This window comes from Pseudophryne corroboree, chromosome 4 (genome assembly GCF_028390025.1).
Source record: "Pseudophryne corroboree isolate aPseCor3 chromosome 4, aPseCor3.hap2, whole genome shotgun sequence".
Lineage (NCBI taxonomy): Eukaryota > Metazoa > Chordata > Amphibia > Anura > Myobatrachidae > Pseudophryne > Pseudophryne corroboree.
Genome location: NC_086447.1, coordinates 358,625,804 through 358,651,704, shown reverse-complemented (window position 1 = coordinate 358,651,704; position 25,901 = coordinate 358,625,804). Strand labels below are relative to the sequence as shown.

The window sequence follows — 25,901 nt, the reverse complement described above, 5'->3', positions numbered from 1 at the left end:
TTCTTTTAAAGAGCCTATGTTTGCAGACACTGTTATTTTCAGGCTGCGCTTACCCTTATCAATTTTTTACTTTATTTCTTTAATATTTTGCATTGACATTTTTAGTGTTTCTTTGAGAGACTCCGGGATGTTATTAAACATCCCCTCCTATGGGAGTTTGTCTCTGCTGAGAGATGATCTCTGGCGGAAACCTGCCACAGCTGTAGTAGGCTTGTATCTAGGATATCTGAGATTCGCTTGTCATCCAATAATGAAGCTCTGACTGCTTCTGGAACTGTAGTCATGGGTAAGCTGCCTCCTTAATGGGATGCGATACTTAGATGCGGTTGATTCCTTCTTCTGTAACTCTTGACTTCTTAAGTCATGTGGCCTTGAAAAAGGTTGTGCTTGTGGTTCTGCTGTCCAGTATTCCCCGCTCAGTGTTTGGGAAACTCATGGAGCCATTTTGGTGATGGGTTGTCCCCCATGTTATGTCAGCCAACAGGGGACAAGTCAGTCCTTTGTGACTTTTCTTGGGCGTGCGGGATGCAAAAACACTCTCCTAACTTAGCCGTTCATCAGAAGCAATGCAGTCCAGGTCTATTTAGCTTACCTTCAGGGACACTAGAACAGGCTTGCATTTGGTGCTTTATGCTGCTCTTCCTCCTCCTTTATACCCTAGGATTGGGATGAAATCCTGTCATAGATGGATAGATACACTAGATGGCTGTATCATCATAGAGATCCTCTTGTGAACTGCCACAGGTCACTTTTCAAACTTTACTTCTGTTCCTTACGCATCATATTTGATATAAAAGCTCCTCTTTGTCTGAATCCTTTGTCTGCACAAACATAAATGTTTCCTATGGCACTTTTAGACCAGAGTGCTTTCTGTGCATCATGTAAGGGAGGTCTTAGGGGTTCTATCAGCTTGAGGGGTTTCCAGAGATGTTGGCGATGTTGGTATCCTTACATTGCAGTAGCACAATTTGCTGCTAGCAGGGGACACCCTGTTGCAGATCCTAGTTACGAAGATAAGCAAACCAGTCCACTTGTGTATCTACTAGTTTATAGGGTGTAATTCTTGTTTACTTGGCCATTATTGTGTGCTGGAGAAATACTGTGTTTATTTTCTATTACGTCCTAGTGGATACTGGGGAATACTAGATTACCATGGGTATAGATTGGGTCCACTGGAGCCTGGCACTTTAAGAAACTAATAGTGTGTGCTGGCTCCTCCCCTCTATGCCCCTCCTAGCAGACTCGGTTTAGAAAATGTGCACAAGCCGGGTGCATTCTGTTGCTCTCCAGAGTTTTCTTCAGAAATTTATTTTAGTTAATTATTTTCAGGCACACTGGTTGGCAACCAGTCTGCCTGCGTCGTGGGACTTAAGGGGGGGACCGAACCAACTTCCTTAGAGTTAGTGGTTCGTCATCCCAGATGACGATACACGGAGCTCCTGAGGTGATATTCTCACACTCCCAGAGAGTGAGCCCACGCCGGCAGCATGCCGCCACCCCTTAACAGATCCCGAAGACAGACGCGGTGCGGTGAGTGTTACACCGGGGACCCAGTTAGCAGTTCCCCGGTGCATGATGGCGGCATGGGGGACAGTGTCCACCCGGCTCCGGGCCGCAATGCACACTGAGTACACAGGCTGGCAGTAGTAAACGGGGGCTGTAGACTCTCCTTTTATACACATGATTGAGAAACCCAATATAAAAATAATGCAGGGGCCATGCGCTATTTCGATGGCGGTTCTTCCCGGAGAGCGGGACCAGAAGCCAAATGGCGCCATTTCCTGCTGCTGCTGCACAGGCTGCATGCGGAGACTGCTCCTCCAGGACCCACTGAATCACCATTGTAACTGGTACCGGGGGTTACAGTGAAGGGGGGAGCTCGTAATGAGCGGTTCTACCGCTGTGTGGAAAAATACACTCAAAGATCACCCAGCGGGGCGCCGCTTAGTCTGTGGTGTAGTGTGCTGGCTCCAAATGCTCTCTTGTGTCTCTTCTTTCAGGGTAGTCTGGGTTGGTGTGCATATTTCCCTAATACTGCACTGTGTTTTCATACTAATCTGTGTTTTCTACTAAAGCATGTCTGCAAATAAGTCTGTGTACACTTTGTGCAAGGCTAGGTTTACACCTTCCTCACAGGGGTCACTTATGTGTACTCAGAGCCGGCCATAGGCAAACTAGGCAATTGCCTAGGGCATTTGATATGCCTAGGGGCATAAGCAGCTTCTGCTGATTAAAATGATATGCGGCATGCCTATATTCTGTGTGTAGCATTTCTTATACAGATACAGCCACAGTCTCCCACAATATATAGGCATGCTGCATATCATTTTAATCAGCAGAATCTGATTGTGCATCTTAGCCACATAGCAATGCAAATAAGATGCATTTTCATAAAAAAATGGTGCCGATGTTAGCATTGAGGCTAGATTTATGAGGACACATCTGTATCCAAGCAGAGGCAGAGGTCAGTGTTAGTGGCAGTGGGAGTGCTGTGTGCATGTGAGTGGGTTGGTTATGCAATAGTGTCCGGAATACGTGTAAGGAGCATTATGTGTGTCATGTAAAAATGTATTAATAATGTGCAACATATGTGTAATGGGCACTATGTGTGTCATTATGTGTAAAAGGGCATTAATAAAGGTTGTCATAATGTGTAAGGCGCATTATGTTTATAAGGACATTAATAATGTGTAAGGGCATTACTGTGTGGAATTATGTGGATAAATGCATTACTAATGTGTGGCATTATGTGTATAAGGTGCTCTACTATGTGGCGTTGCGTATAGAAAGGACACTACTGTGTCGTCAAATATGAATAAAGAGCAATAGGGTGTGGTGTAATGTGAATAAGGAGCAATTCAGTGTGATGTAATGTGAATAAGGGGCTCTACTGTGAGGAGTAATATTTATAAGGTAAAGTAATACTACTGTGGGATGTAATATGAATTATGGACACTACCGCATGATCAAATGTGAATAAAGTTGCAGTACTATGTGGCGTAATTGGAATTGGGGTTACCACTGTGTGGCCATGCCCCTTGCCAGCAGAAACACACCCCATTTTGGGCTGTGCGCCAAATGTGCGAAATGTTCCTATTTAAATATAGGGGGTACAAACACCAAAATAAGGACTGTTATGGGTGAGGGGTGATGGTGCTGGGAAAGAGGTGCAAGGTCAGAGGCGGAACCAGCGGTGGTGCTAGGGGGCACCGGCCAAAATCTTGCCTAGGGCATCATATTGGTTAGGGCCGGCTTTGTGTGTACCCAATGCTCAATTCCTTCACAAGGTAGTTATGTGCAGGCACCTGAGTGGATGGAATCAAATAAAACTATGATTTCCCATTTTAATTCAGAGTTCGTTATGGCTAAGCAAGAAAGGCAATCCTGAAACAAACTATGTACATGTTTATGGTAACTGCTGCCGACGACTGATTGAAAGACGAGGCTGAAGAACTTGGACTTTGAAGAAATGAAGACGTCTGCGGGAACCGCCGTTAGCACCTGAATCTCCTCTACTACCTGGGACCCCGTGAGCGCTTCCACGAGTGGCAATGGACTTAGACAGCAGGACTGCAGCAGCGTTTAGGTAACCGATGGATGAGAGCAACCAGGACCAGGGAACCAGAAGTAACCTGGGAGCACAGAGCTGGAGAACCTTTCACAAGGAGGTAACTTGAAGCACTGGCACTCTCCCTCTGAGCCAGCCCCCTTTTGTAAGGGGAGAACACGCAGGATTGGCTGGACACAAATTGGGAACTTAATTGGTAATACTCTGGTCTCCAACATGGCTGCCCCCAGCACAGGAGACATACTTAGCTGTTAGAGACAGAAGCTAGCTAAAGCTGTGTGCTGACACACTATACTGTGTCACCACTAGAGGATCTTACCGCAACGATCCCCGCCGCAGTGCCCTGCTCTCCAGACCCTCGGCCCCCGGCCCTTGGCAGCCGCACACCCGTCCAGAAGGACCCGCCGCCAGCAGCTCCCTGCCGCCGCAGGCGCGCCAACCAGCAGGACGGTAACCCGCGGGAGCACCCGCCGGAGGTAAGGCTCCGGAGCCTGACATTGATGAGGGAGAGACTGAGGTGGACGAGGATGATTCCCCGGTTGTTGAAGCCCTCATTTATGCGGTGCTTAATATCCCTGATAAGGAGGAAAAGCAGGCAGAGGAATTGTATTTCTCTTACGTCCTAGAGGATGCTGGGGTCCACATTAGTACTATGGGGTATAGACTGGTCCACCAGGAGCGATTGGCACTTTAGGAGTTTGAGAGTGTGGGCTGGCTCCTCCCTCTATGTCCCTCCTACCAGACTCAGTTTAGAAAATGTGCCCGGAGGAGCCGGTCACAGCTAGGGGAGCTCTACAGAGCTTCTTAAGTAAAAGGTTTTTTTTAGAGTTTCTGTGGTCTCCATTAAGCTATGTCCAGGGAATCTGTGTCATATGCTGCAGAGGATATGTCCTCTCAGGATGATCCCATTCCATGTAATCAGGATTGCACTGTTTTAGCACAGATACCAGTAAGGGAGCCTGAGTGGTTATCCTCTATCAAATCTATGATTTCTACTAGGGTTGCACAAAATGAATCTGCAACTCAGACTTTACAGAACTCTGTGGCAGTCTGGCCCAGTTCTGGTACCTCAGGGCCCCCCGCTGTATATTCCCAAAAACGTGCTCTTGCACAGATCATGCAAGACGACATGAATATCGATTCTGACATTGCGGACGGTGATGGGGATGTGTTGAGGGGGTCAGCATCTCTTGCAAAAGGGGTGCAGTTGATGATAGAGGCCATTAGGGATGTGTTGAATATTGCTGATACAACACCTGAGCAGTTTGAGGAGGCTTACTTCACTGAAAATGAGAAAGCCTCGCTAACCTTCCCTGCGCCATAAGAATTAAATGCTATTTTTGAAAAAGCTTGGGAAAACCCTGCGAAAAAATTCCAGATCCCTAAAAGGGTCCAGGTGGTGTTTCCTTTCCCTGTGGAGGGTAGGAAAAAATGGGAAAACCCGCCCATTGTTGACGCGTCTGTATCCAGACTCTCAAAAAAGGTGGTTCTTCCTGTTCCAGGATCCTCCGCCTTGAAAGAGCCGGCTGATCGTAAAATTGATGATACGCTCAAATCCATGTACACGGCTTCAGGGGCAATACTACGTCCCACTATTGCCAGTGCTTGGATTGCCAAAGCTATAGTAAAGTGGTCAGGCACGTTGCTTGAAGATTTGGATACTATGGATAAATGTGATGTTGAATTGTTTTTGCGTAACAGTCAGGATTCGGCAGGACTTCTGGTAGAACCCATGAAAGACCTGGGTTCCATGGCTGCAGGAATTTCTTCCATGTCTGTCTCAGCTCGTCGAGGACTGTGGCTGCGTCAGTGGTCTGCCGACGAGGACCCCAGGAGAAGTGTGGAGACCCTACCCTACACAGGTCAGGCTCTCTTTGGGGACGCGATAGATGCGTGGATCTCCATGGGTACATCGGGTAAGTCACCTTTTCTTCCCACAGCTGCACCTGCTACGAAGAAACCCTTTTCTTCACCTGCATCACAGCCCTTTTGGGCTGCCAAGCCCAGAAAGGCCAGACCGTCCAACACCTTCTTTAGGGGAGATCGGCCCAAGTCCAAGAAACCTGCTGCTGCGGGTTCCCAGAAACAGAAACCTGCTTCAGGTACACCAAAGTCCTCCGCATGACAGTGGACTGCACGCCCCGGAGATGGGGCCGGTGGGAGCGAGACTCAGGCATTTCAGTCACGTCTGGGTGTCGTCCGGCCTGGATCCCTGGGTGCAAGATATTGTGTCCCAGGGGTACAGGCTGGAATTTCAAGATCTCCCTCCTCACCGATTTTTCAAATCAGGCTTGCCAGCTTTGCTGGCAGACAGGGCTGTCCTGCAGGAAACCGTCCAGAAGTTGGTGGAGGCACAGGTTATTGTGCCAGTACCACCTCATATGCAAAACAAAGGTTACTATTCAAACTTTTTGTGGTACCGAAACCGGATGGTTCGGTCAGGCCCATTCTGAACCTAAAATCGCTAAACCCCTTTCTGAAGGAGTTCAAGTTCAAAATGGAGTCTCTAAGGGCGTTGATATCTGGTCTGGAAAATGCGGAATTCCTGGTATCCCTGGATATCAAGGATGCGTACCTCCAAATTCCGATTTGGCCGCCTTTGGATTTGTTGGACAAATGGTTGGGATCTCACCTGCACATGCATCCGCATATAACCCTGTCACCAAAAGCATGGATATCCCTACTATGATGGCTACAAGTTTCTCATCTGATGGAGGGTCGGAGTTTCAACACCCTATCATGGACGCTGTTGACAACGGATGCCAGCCTCCGGGGTTGAGGTGCTGTGACCCAAGGGGCGCAGTTCCAGGGAACGTGGTCCTTTCAGGAATCTGCTCTTCCAATCAACATCCAGGAACTCAGGGCGATTTACAACTCTGTCATACAGGCCTCATCCCTCCTTCGGAATCGGGCTATCTAGGTGCAATCGGACAATGCCACGGCGGTGTCATACATCAACCGGCAGGGAGGAACCAGAAGCAGGGCTGTAATGCGAGAGGTGTCAAGAATACTCCTCTGGGCGGAAGCCAACGCAAGAGCCATCTCGGCTGTTTACATTCCAGGAGTGGACAACTGGGAAGCAAACTTCCTAAGCAGACACGACTTCCATCTGGGGGAATGGGGCCTCCACCCTCACTATTGGGGTTGTCCACAGATAGACCTGATGGCTTCTCTTCTCAACAAGAAGCTCCGTCGTTACTGCTCCAGAACGAGGGACTCGCAGGCGGTTGCGGTAGACTTTCTGACAACGCCATGGAATTACCACTTTGTTTACCTGTTTCCTCCGATCTTCTAATCCCAAGAGTTCTGTAAAGACTCAAACAGGAAAGGGTTCAGGCAATTCTCATTGCCCCGGATTGGCCTCGGCGGGCCTGGTATGCGGACCTCCTGACCCTGTCGTTGGAGGAACCCTGGCCTCTGCCACTTCTCAAGGACCTTCTTCAACAAGGACCCTTCGTCTGTCCAGACTTGCAGCGGCTATGTTTGTCGGCTTAGAGGTTGAGAGGGAAATTTTAAACAGGAAGGGTGTTCCATCCAAGGTAGTTTCCTCTATGATTTAGGCCCGTAAGGTGGATACCTCAAAACATTACCACTGTATTTGGAATGAGTATGTTTCTTGGTGTGAGGGTCAAATGTTCTCCTGTGGAATTCCGTCTGGGCAGGTTTTTACTGTTGTCTGGACGCAGGAGTGGATAAGGGCCTACGATTAGGCTCCATCAAGGTTCAGATCTCGGCTGCCTCTATCTTCTTTCAGAAACAACTGGCAGTACTTCCTGAAGTACAGATCTTTTTTAAGGGGGTGTTGCACATTCAGCCACCCTTTGTTCCTCCCACTGCTCCATGGGACCTCAATGTGGTGCCGACCTTTCTCCAGTCGGATTGTTTTGAACCCTTGAAGAGGGTTGACTTGAAATACCTGATGTGAAAGACTTATGTTACTGGCCTTGGCTTCGGCCAGGCGTGTTGGAATTGGGGGCCTTGTCCTGTAAGAGCCCTTACTTGGTGTTTCACGAGGATAGGGCGCACAGTTGCCCACAGTTTCTGCAAAAGTGGTATCGGCCTTTCATGTGAATCAACCTATTGTGGTTCCAGTCTTATCCGACACTTCAGTTGCTCCAAAGTCCCTGGATGTTGTACGGGCTTTGAGGATTTACATCAAAAGGACGGCTCGTCACAGGAAGTCTGACTCGCTTTTCATCCTTTATGATGCTAAGAAAATTGGTTGTCCTGCCTCCAAACAGTCCATTGCTCGTCGGCTCAATTTGACTATCCAACAAGCCTATACTTCGGCGGCTCTGCCGCTGCTGAGTTCTGTTCAGGTCCAATCCACAAGGTCGGTGGGTTCTTCCTGGGCAGCTGGACGGGGCGTCTTGGCATTACAGTTGTGCCGTGCAGCAACTTGGTCTGGTGTGAACACCTTTGTTAAATTCTACAGGTTTGACACCTTGGCCAAACATGACCTTCAGTTTGGTCAGGCTGTTTTGCAGGGGTCTCGGCACTCTCCCACCCGTTCTGGGAGCTTTGGGACATTCTCATGGTAATCTAGTATTCCCCAATATCCACTAGGACGTAAGAGAAACTAGGAATTTAATACCTACCGGTAATTCCTTTTCTCGTAGTCTGTAGTGGATACTGGGCGTCCGCCTCAGGGGGTAATTCAGAGTTGATAGCAGCAGCAAATTTGTTAGCAGTTGGGCAAAACCATGTGCACTGCAGGTGTGGCAGATATAACATTTGCAGAGAGAGTTAGATTTGGGTGGGTTATTTTGTTTGAACACACCCCACCCAAATCTAACTCTCTCTGCACATGCTATATCTGCCCCCCCTGCAGTGCACATGGTTTTGCCCAACTGCTAACAAATTTGCTGCTGCGATCAGCTCTGAATTAGGCCCTCAGTGCTTTGTTTCTGCTTACCTGGTTGTAAGTGTTATGGTTGAGTTTGCTGTAGCTTTCCCTGTTCCATGTTTGATTAGTGTTGCTATCCTTCTATAGTTAGCATTGCTTTCCTCTGTTCTGGTTAGCTCTGCTATTTTATTGTTTGTGTGTTGGTTCGTTACCTCACCGCTTTTGTGTTATAGCCTTCTGCTAGGAGGGGCATAGAGGGGAGGAGCCAGCACACTGTTAGATTCTTAAAGTACCAGGCTCCAGTGGACCCGATCTATACCCATAGTAATCTAAGTATTCCCCAGTATCCACTACGGGAATAGGAATTACCGGTAGGTGTTAAATTCCTATTTTTTCTTCTTGTCTAGACTAGCCCCTCCCTTGCAAACACCTGTAATGGACTAATAAATTGATTTCAGCAGTTTGCCATTTTTTTTTTGTATCACTACTTGAGGATATTCTTTGGTTCGGATGAGCCATCCTGGGCCCAGGATTTGGCTCACTAGGAACATGGTTTGTTTCAGGTCTCATCATCTTTGGGTTAAATGCTGGATTTATTGGTGGGGCCTAAAGCGCAGAAATGCCAGTTACCAGGATTTCTCAGCTCTTGGGAGGATTTGATAGTCTCTTCTCAGGAATAAAAGGATATGTTGGAGGATTCTGACCTGATATATATCCTCAGGTGTTATAGTGGGTTCTGTTAATGTCCAAGGTGTGTGGGCAGTTAAAGTTCTTCACATTCAGGACTTTGAATTTGAGGCTTTGTATATTTCTCTGTTCAAGCATAAGAAAATGCAGGTTGCCCCATTTCTCTAACATCCATAGTGACACTGGAAACCTTAGCACCTATCTTTAAACATAAGAAGTCTCTTTCCTTCCTCTGGTCAACTGGAGTACTTTCTAGCGGAAACTTGGTCTCATCCAAATAAATGATTTTTGGTCTCAAAGAGAATTCTAACTTCCTACCTCCACCCTATAGCGGACAGGGCTAAATGATAATCCCCGCCTACTGTGGATGCCGTGATTGCGAGATTAGTAAAGTCTACTACCCAGTGTGATCTCTACTCTACTACCCAGTGTGACGCTGCAGACTGGAAAATTTAAACTTCTCCAACTCTGGAGTTTTTCTCTGCTCTTACCTCAGCGGGGGTGTCCAAAGGAAACTGACTCCTCTTTCCTGCATTTGAAGAGAGGTGCCAAGGTCTTCAGTTGTCCCCCATGGACTCAGAGAGTAAGAACCAAAATACCATTTTCCATATTCTTCTTACTTTGTTAATCACGTTTGTATAGCCTGAATTCATTCAGATCAGAGGTTTCAGATCTCCTGTAGATTGTTGTTCTATAGCTGCCTTGTGCAGATAGAAGCAAATAGGAATCTTCACCTGCTGTGGATTCTACGGTCACTCATTTGTCTAATAGCACTACCAATACTGCTCTGTATGCTGCTTCGCTCAAACATAGAACAGACTGGAAATTGTATGCCACATTGAAAACTTCAACATTTTACTGTTGGCCAGGGTGAACAAGGCTGATGAAAGGTGGGTGTAACAACTTGGAGAGGGGTTCCATTCAGGGTGTCCTTATTCAGAGTTGGCAGTGTTGGTGGATCACATACCGAAGTTTGTGTCTCACCTGGGCGAGGCAGCTATTAATGCTGGTTTGTAATTTGGCTCCTGTTTCTGTTTTGGCAGCAGCTTCCAGGCGAATTAACTATTTGGCTAGGATGTTAGCAGGCAGATTCTGATTTAAGCTGGGGGAAGAGAGATGCAGATGCACACTCTTAGCACTAAGAACACTGATAATAAAAATAATTTAAATAAACCCTCACAATTAACATGGAGTAGAATTGAAGTTCTTAGCACACATTTGCGCAAATATGCGGGCCCATGTACCGCGGCCAGGTGACTTCATCACATGGGTCCCTAACATCCCTAATATTATCAAATTCTATAAATTTATACAGGACTTACCTCTAAATAGGGCCTTATCAATGTGTGATCTGAAATGCTGGAGCCCAGCTAATTAAAACACCTGAGGGTGAATGGGAGGAGTGCCAATCCAGAGGAAGGAAGCCTTGCCTTCCAGTGTACAATATATACACAAATATAGTGGAAAAGGGGGAACCTGGATTGCACATCCTATTACTAAAGATATCAAGAGGTGCTATCATGCTGAGGCTTCTAATACTATGCTGGGGGAAGAGAGATGCAGATGCACACTCTTAGCACTAAGAACACTGATAATAAAAATAATTTAAATAAACCCTCACAATTAACATGTCTTCCCCCAGCATAGTATTAGAAGCCTCAGCATGATAGCACCTCTTGATATCTTTAGTAATAGGATGTGCAATCCAGGTTCCCCCCTTTTTCCACTATATTTGTGTATATATTGTACACTGGAAGGCAAGGCTTCCTTCCTCTGGATTGGCACTCCTCCCATTCACCCTCAGGTGTTTTAATTAGCTGGGTTCCTGCATTTCAGATCACACATTGATAAGGCCCTATTTAGAGGTAAGTCCTGTATAAATTTATAGAATGTGATAGTATTAGGAATGTTAGGGACCCATGTGATGAAGTCACCTGGCCGCGGTACATGGGCCCGCATATTTGCGCAAATGTGTGCTAAGAACTTCAATTATACTCCATGTTAATTGTGAGGGTTTATTTAAATTATTTTTATTATCAGTGTTCTTAGTGCTAAGAGTGTGCATCTGCATCTCTCTTCCCCCAGCATAGTATTAGAAGCCTCAGCATGATAGCACCTCTTGATATCTTTAGTAATAGGATGTGCAGTCCAGGTTCCCCCTTTTCCAGATTCTGATTTAAAACAACCTTTGAAGCCTTACCTTTTGACTGGAGAAGAAGTATTTGGCCCAGAGTGTGATTGCTATAAATAGTGTAAAATGTTGACACTGAGTTCCTGCCAGTATACATTTCTCCAGTCCCATAGTGCTATTGACCAAGCTAATCCATTGTCATAGCACTGGTCTCAACTTAGCCAGCCGCAATGTAGCAATGCATAAATGCTGAATTATTACATTTTTAAGTATTTGCTGTTTTTGTTTTAGATCACAATCTAGTGAACTGTAATTCATAGGGGGGAATACAATTACCCTACTCTAAAATGGAATACATTTTTTCCTTCAAAATTCTACACACAATACCCCATAATGACAATGTGAAAAAATGTTTTTGAGATTTTTGTATATTTATTAAAAAATAAAAAAACTAAGAAATCACATGTACATAAGTATTCACAGCCTTTGCTCAATACTTTGTTGATGCACCTTTGCCAGCAATTACAGCCTCAAGTATTTTTGAATATGATGCCACAAGCTTGGCACACCTATCTTTGGGCAGTTTCGCCCATTCTTCTTTGCAGCATCTCTCAAGCTCCATCAGGTTGGATGGGAAGCGTCGGTGCACAGCCATTTTCAGATCTCTCCAGAGATGCTCAATCGGATTCAAGTCTGAGCTCTGGCTGGGCCACTCAAGGACATTCACAGAGTTGTCCTGAAGCCACTCCTTTGATATCTTGGTTGTGTGCTTAGGGTCGTTGTCCTGCTGAAAGATGAACCGTCGCCCCAGTCTGAGGTCAAGAGCGCTCTGGAGCAGATTTTCATCCAGGATGTCTCTGTACATTGCTGCATACATCTTTCCCTCTATCCTGACTAGTCTCCCAGTTCCTGCTGCTGAAAAACATCCCACAGCATGATGCTGCTGCCACCACCATGCTTCACTGTAGGGATGGTATTGGCCTGGTGATGAGCTGTGCCTGGTTTCCGCCAAACATGACGCCTGGCATTCACGCCAAAGAGTTCAATCTTTGTCTCTTTAGGCCAGAGAATTTTGTTTCTCTGACGTCCTAGTGGATGCTGGGAACTCCGTAAGGACCATGGGGAATAGCGGCTCCGCAGGAGACTGGGCACAAAAGTAAAAGCTTTAGGACTACCTGGTGTGCACTGGCTCCTCCCCCTATGACCCTCCTCCAAGCCTCAGTTAGATTTTTGTGCCCGGCCGAGAAGGGTGCACACTAGGGGCTCTCCTGAGCTTCTTAGTGAAAGTTTAAGTTTAGGTTTTTTATTTTCAGTGAGACCTGCTGGCAACAGGCTCACTGCATCGAGGGACTAAGGGGAGAAGAAGCGAACTCACCTGAGTGCAGAGTGGATTGGGCTTCTTAGGCTACTGGACACCATTAGCTCCAGAGGGACCGAACACAGGCCCAGCCTCGGAGCTCAGTCCCAGAGCCGCGCCGCCGGCCCCCTTACAGAGCCAGAAGCAAGAAGAGGTCCGGAAAAATCGGCGGCAGAATACATCAGTCTTCAACAAGGTAGCGCACAGCACTGCAGCTGTGCGCCATTGTTACTCAGGCACACTTCACACTCCGGTCACTGAGGGTGCAGGGCGCTAGGGGGTGCGCCCTGAGCAGCAATGTAAAACACCTTGGCTGGCATAAATACACCACATATAACCCCCAGGGCTATATGGATGTATTTTAACCCCTGCCAGAACTCACCAAAAAAGCGGGAGAAAAGGCCGCCGAGAACGGGGCGGAGCCTATCTCCTCAGCACACGGGCGCCATTTTCCATCACAGCTCCGCTGGAAGGACGTCTCCCTGACTCTCCCCTGCAGTCCTGCACTACAGAAAAGGGTAAAAAAGAGAGGGGGGCACTAATTTGGCGCAGTTTTGATACTAACAGCAGCTATAAAGGGAAAAGCACATTTTATAGTGGTATTCCTGTCTATATATAGCGCTCTGGTGTGTGCTGGCATACTCTCCCTCTGTCTCCCCAAAGGGCTAGTGGGGTCCTGTCCTCTATCAGAGCATTCCCTGTGTGTGTGCGGTGTGTCGGTACGATTGTGTCGACATGTTTGAGGAGGAAAATGAGATGGAGGCGGAGCAATTGCCTATTATACAGTTGTCACCCCCTAGGGAGTCGACACCTGAGTGGATGAGCTTATGGAAGGAATTGCGTGACAGTGTCAGCTCTTTACGACAGACAGTTGACGACATGAGACAGCCGGCTACTCAACTTGTGCCTGTCCAGGGGTCTCAAACGCCATCAGGGGCTTTAAAACGCCCGTTACCTCAAATGGCAGACACAGACACGGATACTGACTCCAGTGTCGATGATGAGGAGACATACGTGACTTCCACTAGGGCCACACGTTACATGATTGAAGCAATGAAAAATGTATTGCATATCTCTGATAATACAAGTACCACTAAAAAGGGTATTATGTTTGGTGAGAAAAAACTGCCTGTAGTTTTTCCTGTATCCGAGGAATTAAATGAAGTGTGTGATGAGGCGTGGGTTTCCCCCGATAAAAAACTGATAATTCCTAAAAGGTTATTGGCATCGTACCCTTTCCCGCCAGAGGATAGGGCACGTTGGGAAACACCCCCTAGGGTGGATAAAGCGCTCACACGCTTGTCTAAACAGGTAGCACTACCCTCTCCTGATACGGCCGCCCTAAAGGAACCTGCCGATAGAAAGCTGGAGAATATCCTAAAATGTATATACTCTCACACGGGTGTTATACTGCGACCAGCAATCGCCTCAGCCTGGATGTGCAGTGCGGGCCTGGCGTGGTCGGATTCCCTGACTGAAAATATTGATACCCTAGATAGGGACAGTATATTACTGACTATAGAGCATTTGAAGGTTGCATTTCTATATATGCGTGATGCACAGAGGGATATTTGCCGACTGGCATCAAGAGTTAGCGTGCTGTCCATTTCTGCAAGAAGAGGTTTATGGACGCGGCAGTGGTCAGGCGATGCGGATTCTAAAAGGCACATGGAAGTATTGCCTTATAAGGGGGAGGAGTTATTTGGGGTAGGTCTATCAGACCTGGTAGCCATGGCAACTGCTGGAAAATCCACATTTTTACCCCAGGTAACTTCTCAACCTAAGAAGACGCCGTATTATCAGGCGCAGTCCTTTCGGCCCCATAAGGGCAAGCGGGCAAAAGGTGCCTCATTTCTGCCCCGTGGCAGAGGGAGGGGGAAAAGTCTGCAACAAACAGCCAGTTCCCAGGAACAAAAGCCCTCTCCCGCCTCCGCAAAGTCCTCAGCATGACGCTGGGGCTTTACAAGCGGACTCAGGCACGGTGGGGGCCCGTCTCAAGAAGTTCAGTGCACAGTGGGCCCACTCGCAAGTGGACCCCTGGATCCTTCAAGTGGTATCTCAGGGGTACAAATTGGAATTCGAGACGTCTCCCCCTCGCCGTTTTCTAAAGTCTGCTTTACCGACGTCTCCCTCAGACAGGGAGGCAGTATTGGAAGCCATTCACAAGCTGTAGTCCCAGCAGGTGATAATCAAGGTACCCCTCCTACAACAGGGAAAGGGGTACTATTCCACACTATTTGTGGTACCGAAGCCGGACGGCTCGGTGAGACCAATTTTAAACCTAAAATCCTTGAACACTTACATACAAAGGTTCAAATTCAAGATGGAGTCACTCAGAGCAGTGATTGCAAACCTGGAAGAAGGGGACTATATGGTGTCTCTGGACATCAAAGATGCTTACCTACATGTCCCAATTTACCCTTCTCACCAAGGGTACCTCAGGTTTGTGGTACAGAACTGTCACTATCAGTTGCAGACGCTGCCGTTTGGATTGTCCACGGCACCCAGGGTCTTTACCAAGGTAATGGCCGAAATGATGATACTCCTTCGAAGGAAGGGAGTTTTAGTTATCCCTTACTTGGACGATCTCCTGATAAGGGCAAGATCCAGGGAACAGTTGGAAGTCGGGGTAGCACTATCTCAGATAGTGCTGCGCCAGCACGGTTGGATTCTCAATATTCCAAAATCGCAGCTGATCCCGACGACATGACTTCTATTCCTAGGGATGATCCTGGACACAGTCCAGAAAAAGGTGTTTCTCCCGGAGGAGAAAGCCAGGGAGTTATCCGAACTAGTCAGAAATCTCCTAAAACCAGGCCAAGTCTCAGTGCATCAATGCACAAGGGTCCTGGGAAAGATGGTGGCTTCTTACGAAGCAATCCCATTCGGCAGATTCCACGCAAGAACCTTCCAGTGGGATCTGCTAGACAAATGGTCCGGGTCGCATCTTCAGATGCATCAGCGGATAATCTTGTCACCAAGGACAAGGGTGTCTCTCCTGTGGTGGTTGCAGAGTGCTCATCTTCTAGAGGGCCGCAGATTCGGCATTCAGGACTGGGTCCTGGTGACCACGGATGCCAGCCTGAGAGGCTGGGGAGCAGTCACACGGGGAAGAAATTTCCAGGGCTTGTGGTCAAGCCTGGAGACATTACTTCACATAAATATCCTGGAGCTAAGGGCCATCTACAATGCTCTAAGCCTAGCAAGACCTCTGCTTCAAGGTCAGCCGGTGCATATCCAGTCGGACAACATCACGGCAGTCGCCCACGTAAACAGACAGGGCGGCACGAGAAGAAGGAGGGCAATGACAGAAGTTGCAAGGATTCTCCGCTGGGCGGAAAATCATGTGATAGCACTGTCAGCAGTGTTCATTCCGGGAGTGGACAACTGGGAAGCAGACTTCCTCAGCAGACACGACCTCCACCCGGGGGAGTGGGGACTTCACCCAGAAGTCTTCCACATGATTGTGAACCGTTGGGAAAAACCAAAGGGGACATGATGGCGTCCCGCCTCAACAAAAAACTAGACAGGTATTGCGCCAGGTCAAGGGACCCTCAGGCAATAGCTGTGGACGCTCTGGTAACACCGTGGGTGTACCAGTCAGTGTATGTGTTCCCTCCTCTGCCTCTCATACCCAAGGTACTGAGAATCATAAGAAGGAGAGGAGTAAGGACTATACTCGTGGCTCCGGATTGGCCAAGAAGGACTTGGTACCCGGAACTTCAAGAGAGGCTCACAGAGGACCCGTGGCCTCTACCTCTAAGAAAGGACCTGCTCCAGCAGGGACCCTGTCTGTTCCAAGACTTACCGCGGCTGCGTTTGACGGCATGGTGGTTGAACGCCGGATCCTGAAGGAAAAAGGCATTCCGGATGAAGTCATCCCTACCCTGATCAAAGCCAGGAAGGATGTAACCGTACAGCATTATCACCGTATTTGGCGTAAATATGTTGCGTGGTGCGAGGCCAGGAAGGCCCCTACAGAGGAATTTCAACTGGGTCGTTTCCTGCATTTCCTGCAAACAGGACTGTCTATGGGCCTAAAATTAGGGTCCATTAAGGTTCAAATTTCGGCCCTGTCGATTTTCTTCCAGAAAGAACTGGCTTCAGTTCCTGAAGTTCAGACGTTTGTCAAGGGGGTACTGCATATACAGCCTCCTTTTGTGCCTCCAGTGGCACCTTGGGATCTCAATGTAGTTTTGGGGTTCCTAAAATCACATTGGTTTGAACCACTCTCCACGGTGGACTTAAAATATCTCACCTGGAAAGTGGTAATGCTGTTAGCCCTGGCTTCAGCCAGGCGTGTCTCAGAATTGGCGGCTTTATCCTATAAAAGCCCTTACCTAATTTTTCATACGGACAGGGCAGAATTGAGGACTCGCCCTCAATTTCTCCCTAAGGTGGTTTCAGCGTTTCACTTGAACCAGCCTATTGTGGTACCTGCGGCTACTAGGGACTTGGAGGACTCCAAGTTGCTGGACGTAGTCAGGGCCCTGAAAATATGTTTCCAGGACGGCTGGAGTCGGGAAATCTGACTCGCTGTTTATCCTGTATGCACCCAACAAGCTGGGTGCTCCTGCTTCTAAGCAAACTATTGCTCGTTGGATTTGTAGTACAATTCAGCTTGCACATTCTGTGGCAGGCCTGCCACAGCCAAAATCTGTAAAAGCCCATTCCACAAGGAAGGTGGGCTCATCTTGGGCGGCTGCCCGAGGGGTCACGGCTTTACAACTTTGCCAAGCAGCTACTTGGTCAGGGGCAAACACGTTTGCTAAATTCTACAAATTTGATACCCTGGCTAAGGAGGACCTTGAGTTCTCTCATTCGGTGCTGCAGAGTCATCCGCACTCTCCCGCCCGTTTGGGAGCTTTGGTATAATCCCCATGGTCCTTACGGAGTTCCCAGCATCCACTAGGACGTCAGAGAAAATAAGAATTTACTTATCGATAATTCTATTTCTCGTAGTCCGTAGTGAATGCTGGGCGCCCATCCCAAGTGCGGATTGTCTGCAATACTTGTACATAGTTATTGTTACAAAAATCGGGTTATTATTGTTGTGAGCCATCTTTTCAGAGGCTCCTCTGTTATCATGCTGTTAACTGGGTTCAGATCACAGGTTGTATGGTGTGATTGGGTGGCTGGTGTGAGTCTTACCCGGGATTCAAAATCCTTCCTTATTGTGTACGCTCGTCCGGGCACAGTATCCTAACTGAGGCTTGGAGGAGGGTCATAGGGGGAGGAGCCAGTGCACACCAGGTAGTCCTAAAGCTTTTACTTTTGTGCCCAGTCTCCTGCGGAGCCGCTATTCCCCATGGTCCTTACAGAGTTCCCAGCATCCACTACGGACTACGAGAAATAGAATTATCGGTAAGTAAATTCTTATTTTCTCATGGTCTGAGAGTCCTTCAGGTGCATTTTGGCAAACTACAGACGGGCTGCCATGTGCTTTTTACTAGGGAGAGGCTTCCGTCTGGCCACTCTACCATAAAGGCCTGATTGGTGGATTGCTGCAGAGATGGTTCTCCAGGTGGTTCCGAACTTCTTCCATTTATATAATAGAGGCCACTGTGCCCATTGGACCTTCAATAGCAGCAGCTATTTTTCTGTATCCTTCCCAAGATTTGTGCCTCGAGACAATCCCGTTTCTGAGGTCTACAGATTATTCCTTTGACTTCATACTTGGTTTGTGCTCAGACATGTACTGTCAAGTGTGGGACCTTATATAGACAGGTGTGTGCCTTTCCAAATCATGTCAGGATGCACCTGAGCTCAGTTTTGAGCTTCATGGCAAAGTCTGTGTATACTTATTGTCAAAGTCGAAAAATATTGTAATACATATGCCTTGTACTAACCCTATGCACATACCCGCTGCTCGTGCACTCAGTCCTCCGTGTGTGCACATATCCGCAATTTGCGTAGGATCGCTCCGGCGATCATGCGTGTGATATGGGTATTTACAGCAGAGTTTGTGAGCGTGTAGCGTGTTATTAGAACATTACATATTTAACCCATATAGCGTACATTTTAGATATAGTTCCCCTAGACCATGTCAGCGAGTATTATTAGTTTAAACAGTTCCTGGACAGAGGGATTCGCCTTTGCATGATAGGAAGGGTCAGATAAAGGTTGGAAGGTCATGTCTAGTATCCAGCTGTAGGGTATTTTGAGGGTAACATTCCGGTGTTAGTTAGAGAAAGATCGCTTGTTTCTGCGTATAGTTATGTACAAAAGTAGAATATGAACATTAACTGTACTTACTGTATTTTATGTATGCGGCGGGAATCCAGAGGATACCACCCACAAGAGCAGTTGGGGAAAGACATCGCCCACCCTTTCAAATCCACCTATGACCTTTGCTGTAATGTAGAGACACATCCCTGTGTCCAATGGACAATGAGATTACAGTGACCATTGTATTGTGTATGCATGTTGTGTATAAAAAGACCATTGTTGCCTGGCCGGTCAGAAGACTCTAAACGCTATCTGTATGACCAGCGGAGGACCAAGCCGGGTTGCGCTTGCGAACATTCTCGCGTATGTATATTCTCTGTAGCCATTATTCTGTTTAGATTTACTTGTTAGCCTGTAGTGTATGATTTGTATTGTTTTTACCTTTTGGAATTAATCCACTGATGCCTTAGAACCCCGTGGTTGAAACTACAAATCAGTGTTGTGTTTTCACTTTCCTGCATGGGCTTTAAAGTAGATTTATCTGTATAAGGTGTATAAGCATTGATAAGGTGTACGCACTGCGGGTACTTTGTATCGCCAGCGCTACTTAAGGTTTACAGGTATTGCATCATTACAGTACTTTGCTGTTAAGGGTTTAAAGTATAAGCATATCATTACATTGTATCATTAACAAGGTTTAAAGGTTATCCATCGTGTGTGTACTCCGTACACTCAGCGCAGCGTGTGTACGCCAAGTGCGTACCACGTGCAGGCCTCTGTACGCAAATAGCGTACAAAGTGCGTAGCACGCGCTTTTAGTTTAGCGGCCATAACGTCTCCATGGTAAAAGTGTATTTAGAGGTATAGCATTGCGGTCTAAGATAATATCAACATTATCAATTGGGAGCTCGTCCGGTTCCTTCTCATACCCGCAGCCTAGCAGAGTTTTCGCAGACTTTATCTATCAGCAAAGGGCGGAAGGGTGTCCCCTGTAAACCTTCTCTTGGTCGGGGGATACAAGTGCTGATTAGATAAGCGTCTGCCCTGCACGGTTTGAAGGGATGCTGGAGGGATCCGTAAGGTAAGAACGCAAAAGCTATTTTTCTTTTTAAAATCTGTAAATTTTTGTTTTGGCGCCAAATGCGCACGCAACACACGCACACACCTTTATTTTGTACTTTGCATATCTGCTCACACTATTGCCATAATTACTGATTACTAGATTTATTTTGACCTGTACTGAGAAAATTTGTTGCTATTTAGTTAAAATATAGTGTTAATAGTTAAAGAAGTAAGTGTAAGACGCACACACAGCCTGGCCTATTTGTAAAGGTTTATACAGTAGAAACTGTGTGTGTTAAGTAAGTGATTATAGTTAAATATCGCTTACATTTATAGAAGTGTGGGATTTGTAGTACTGCGGACGTACGGCCTTTGTACACGTGTCTCGGACAACGTTCGGGACTGCGTACGCAACGTAAAGGCCTACACACGTGGCGTGTTTACGCAACGTGCGTACAGGTACGCCCACTAAATACAAATCACACAATAGCATTGTTTCAGTTTAGGCGATACGGTAGCAACGCGATAATAGCACAAATTTGTTCAGTTTCCAATATTTAGTTTAAAAGAACCTTCTCTTACTGTGTCACCTCTGGGACTAGGCTGTTTTATCTGAATTAAAGTTAATTTTCTGTACAGAAAAACCAAAGTGTATATGAGTGAACGAGCGTGAGTGTGCAAACAATAAAGGTTTTGTGAACCCAGGGAATTTGGGATCCCGTAGGAGACCACATCAGGTGAGTGGACACTTGGTGGCGTGGGAGTGGCTTGCTCACGTTAACATTGATTAGAGTACAAAGGAGCAATTAGTAAAACAGCAGACCAAGAGGTCAGCGAAGTCAGAAAACCGCTGACAAAGTCACGCGAAGCTCTGAATACCGTGGCCTAAAAGGTCAGCGGTGAGTTGTATAGAGAGCGCAGCCCCGGGGGTTGGCGTAGTACCCATATAGGCCTGTTCTGAAAAGCTCCGGCTGAGGTTTCGCAGCCTGAAAAACGATTCCATTGGTCGTACAGCGGATAAGTAACAGTTACTTATACGCCGTGCAATTGTACCGCGCGTTAGTGTGTGCAATATTTAGTTCTACGTGATACCCTTTACGACATTTGCGTAAGATCGCGGGATCATAGACGCTAATTGTAGCACACGCAACGTGATTTGTGTAACTTTTTTTTTATTTTAAGGGAGTTTCGCTGGTCACTCAGGAAATCTCTAACGACCAATATTTACTGGGAAGGGTAAGTCACTCCCACACACTCTCAGTAAATAGAGGTTACATAGGACCCTAGGTTGGGTACGACCGGTGCTGAGGACAGTGCTTAGGTGTATTGGCCAACGTGGGCATGAGTGGGTGAGAGCGCTCTGAGAACTTTCACCGTTGCCTTACCACTGAGTATTTTGGTTTTTTGTAGGAATTAGCTGAGAAGGCAATACCTGCAAAAGAATGGGGGCCAGTTGCTCAAGTAAGGGACGATCAACCACGGTTCAGGTTAATATTCCGCGGCCCAAAGGGTCGGCGAGGTACATAATGTGTGAGAAATATGGATCACACGCAGAGGTTTTATGCAATGAATGGGAACGTATGACTGCGGAAGATAGGGAACCATTCCCTAAGGTAGGCAGTTTTAGTCCAGAGGTGTTGCAAAATTTAAGGAGAAGGATATGTCTAATAAGATCCAGAAAACAAAGGATTAGACATAATGATTGTTTACATTTATAGCAACAGGAGGGTGATATGCAAAGGGGATTAGCTCAAACAGCTGGTTCCAACCCTAGCAGGAAACTGATAGCAACTGCACCACCACCACCGTACATTACAGGAGAGAAAGTGGCTACAGAGAATGGCATACTAATATATAAGAGTGAACTTGATAAATGTATTAATACTAACCCGTGCAAGTTGTTTCCCATCTTAAACTTCCCTCAGGACTGCGACCAAGAAGATGAGCCCAGCACGATATCGGCACTCTCTCTAGCAGCCACCATACAAGACACACAAGTGGGCACGGCCCAACCAGTAAGAGCAGTAGCAAAGGCCCCTAGCGGAGGGACAGGTGAGGTCGTGTCCACAGGTAAGTACGGTACAGTACATTATGCAGAATCAATTGCACCTCACATTGTAGAAGCAACCCAGAATGATGTAATTGAACTAAATCCTGTCAGGGTGATCACAGTCCCCAATGGGAAGACTGACGCTCAGGGAATCACTCCCGTCAGGAACATTGCTATGCATTGTCCCTGGTCCCGGACAGAGTTGAGGACAATTATGTCTGAATTTCCCGATCCCAGAAAAGATCTAGCCGCATGTCAGAGGTTTATTAGAGAACTAGGTAACGCCACCGAACCCACAAACAAAGATTGGCGGACAGTGCTACGGGCATGTTTGCCCTCCAATATTGACCCTGTGAAATTCATTGCTGATTGTAAATTAGACGCAGAGGTACCTCTCACTGAAGAATACACTCAGGAGAATGTACGACAGATCAATCTGCAATTAGGAGTATATTTCCCAACTGTTGTCAAGTGGAATAAAATCTTCTCCATTAGACAAAAAGAAGGTAAAGCTGCTTCTGAATATTTCCATCGAGCACTGCAGGAAATGGCTAGATACACTGGGGTCGAGGATATTAAGGAAAATGTACATCATAGGGAGGTAGCTGTGTCCGTATTAATGGACGGTATAAAAGAAACGTTGAGAACAAGGGTACAAACCACTCAACCAAATTGGAGAGGTATCTCGGTGGCTGCATTCAGAGAGTCCGCTATTGAGCATGATCGGAACATCATTAGGCACAGGGAGACACAGGGGGATAAGCTGATGACAGTAAGTATAAAACCCCTGACAACGAAGCCACATCAGCCTAAACCCCAGACCCCTGATGGTAAGTCGTATGTAGTAAAATGTTATAAATGTCAGAGGGAAGGACATTACGCACGTAACTGTAATTTTAAAGATCCACCTAAGGTATATCGACCCCCTAGACCAGAACATGACCCACAGTATGACACGCGTAATTGGGATCAGGGACCGCATAGGAGGAGTTATGAGCCACATGCAGGGGAAACCAGGAGGTACCCACCTAGAAGAGACTGGCAGACCTCTGGAAATTCTCAGCTACCCCCCTCACATATTGTAGCTGCCAGCGCGCTGCGGGAGGGTCACAACATAAAATAGGGGTTAGGCCACACCTGTAGTCTGCAGCCAGTGAAGTTGATTGCTAGCCTTAATAGTGAACCCGAGGTCACAGTTGATGTAGCTGGTAGATCACTACCTTTTCTTGTAGATACAGGGACAGCCAGGTCAGTGTTAAATTCAACTGTAGGTATGAAAACAACGGGTAAAACAATTTCAGCAATGGGGGTAACAGGAGTAGTGCAACACTATCCCTTAAGTAAACCAGCGGAGATTACGATAGGGCCTTTGCAGACCAAGCATTCCTTTTTGCTAGCTGCATCGGCTCCGACTAATCTACTTGGGAGAGATTTACTGTGTAAGATGAGGTGTGTCATATATTGTACTCCTGAGGGTGTCTTCTTAGATATACCCGAGAATCACGTTCAGGAAGTGCAGCATATGTTAGACACCCCACAAAGGTTAATGTCACACTCTGCTGTTATAGGCAGGTGTCCATCCAAGGTAGAGGAAATGATCTCCCAGATACCGGAATCCCTCTGGACCAAAGATGGACAAGACACTGGATTAATGGCAAATGTAGCTCCTGTAGTAGTGCAAGTAAAAGATGGTAGGATAGCTCCAAAAATCCCACAGTATCCTCTGAAGCTAGAGGTGGAATTAGGAGTGTACCCAGTCATAGAGCGCTTGCTACAACAGGGCATCCTAGTTAGGACGTCCAGCACTGCCAATAGTCCCATCTTCCCTGTGAAAAAAGAGTGGGGGGAGGGGTCACAGGCTAGTGCAGGATCTAAGGGGGATAAACAAGATGGTTGAGAGCCAATTCCCCGTAGTGCCAAATCCAGCTGTCATCCTCATGCAAATTCCTCCTACTGCGAAGTTTTTCACTGTCATTGACCTCTGCTCCGCTTTCTTTTCGGTCCCTCTGCACCCTGACAGCCAATACTTGTTTGCATTTACATACAGAGGAGTACAGTACACCTGGACTCTCCTACCCCAAGGTTTCATTGACAGCCCAAGTATTTTCTCCCAGGCTTTGCATGACTGTTTACAATCCTTTCAACCTGAGAGCGGATCAGTATTAATACAGTATGTAGATGACTTACTGCTGTGTTCTGACTCACTCGAATCGTCCTTGAAAGACACGAAACAGCTTCTGTTTCACCTTTCTAATACGGGACACAAGGTTTCAAAGGATAAGTTACAGTTGTGCCAGACCAAGGTAAAATATTTGGGACATTGCTTAACACAAGGACTGAGACACCTCACCGCTGATAGAATACAGGCGATTCGCGACATGACTCTGCCACAAACCCAGCAACAGATCCGCACTTTCCTAGGAGTGTGTGGGTACTGCCGAAACTGGATCCCAGGGTTCTCCATACTGGCTTTACCTTTGCAAGAGATGGTCTCTTCAAACAAACCAGATCGGATTTCGCACACAGATGAGTCCGAACTGGCATTTGAGAGACTCAAACAGTGCCTATCACAGGCACCTGCATTAGGTATGCCAGATTATGGGAAACCATTTGAATTGTACGGGACAGAGAGTGCTGGGTGTGCGGCAGGTGTTCTAACCCAGAGACATGGTGATGCCAGCAGGCCGGTAGCTTACTACAGTGCACAGTTGGACACCGTAGCACGGTCTCTCCCCACATGCTTGCGAAGTGTTGCAGCGATAGCATTGCTAGTGAGTAAAAGCGAAGATGTATCGTTGGGACACAACCTGACCATCCATACACCTCATGCAGTGTCAGCCTTACTGAATTCTGCCCAAACCAGACATGTCTCATCAGCACGGTTTACAAGGTGGGAAATAGCACTAATGGCCCCTGTAAACATCACCATAAGGAGATGCAGCGCACTAAATCCTGCTACTTATCTCCCAGGTGTGCCTGGACAGGCACAAAGGGTGGAGGATGAGAGTGATGGTGAAGGAGGATTTAGTACAGACACTGACACACATGATTGTATGGAATATCTGAACCAAACTTTCACTGCAAGACCTGACTTTAGTGACAACCCACTGGAAGGCGTAGATTTTACTTTTTACACTGACGGTAGTTGCCACAGACAGACGGACTCGGGAGACTTGTGTACTGGATACGCAGTCGTAGATGACAAAGGTATCATAGAAGCTAAACCCCTGGGCCCACCGCACTCTGCACAAGTTGCTGAGCTGGTCGCCCTAACCAGAGCGTGTGAATTGGCTAAGGGTAAGTCAGCCAATATTTATACAGATTCTAGGTATGGCTTTGGAGTAGTGCATGATTTCGGGGCCCTATGGCGCCTCAGAAATTTCATGACGGCAGCTGGCACACCCGTGGCGCATGCGACCCACATCAAAAGACTTCTAGCAGCGATACAGGAACCTGACAGAGTGGCTGTTATCAAGTGCAAAGCACACACTTACAGTCAAGACCCAGTGTCACTTGGTAACAGCCGGGCAGACGAAGCTGCTAAATCAGCAGCCAGCACCCCAATACAGACAGACATCACACAACTGATGGTATTCAATACCGTCAACACACAAAAATTAAGTGAAATGCAAAATTTGTGTTCCCCACAGGAAAAGGCAGTCTGGAGGTCAAAAGGATATGGCCAGGAGTCCTCAGGACTCTGGACAGATGGACAGGGTAAGCCAGTAGCCCCCAGAGCATATCTTCCAAGCTTAGCTGAGGCGGCACATGGCCTGACTCATCTGGGCAAAGAGGGTATGTGGAAGCTGGTGAGAGCCTACTGGTGTGCGCCAGGATTCTCTTCTCATGCGGGTAAGAGAGCAATGACATGTCTTACCTGCTTGAGGAAGAATATTGGAAAGTCAATACCAAAAGAACCATCCCATATCCCGCCGACAGACGGCCCTTTTCAGGTAATACAAATTGATTTCATACAGTTGCCACCCTGCAGAAATTTAAAGTATGTGTTGGTTTGTATTGACGTGTTTTCAA

At 47.1% G+C, this 25,901-nt stretch overlaps 1 protein-coding gene across 1 annotated transcript in view; it reads left to right on the top strand.

The window, feature by feature from the left end:
- The window catches only part of RUBCN (rubicon autophagy regulator), a 100,914-nt gene that overhangs the window by 26,424 nt on the left and 48,589 nt on the right, over positions 1-25,901 (top strand). The gene's annotated exons all lie outside the window — the stretch shown is intronic.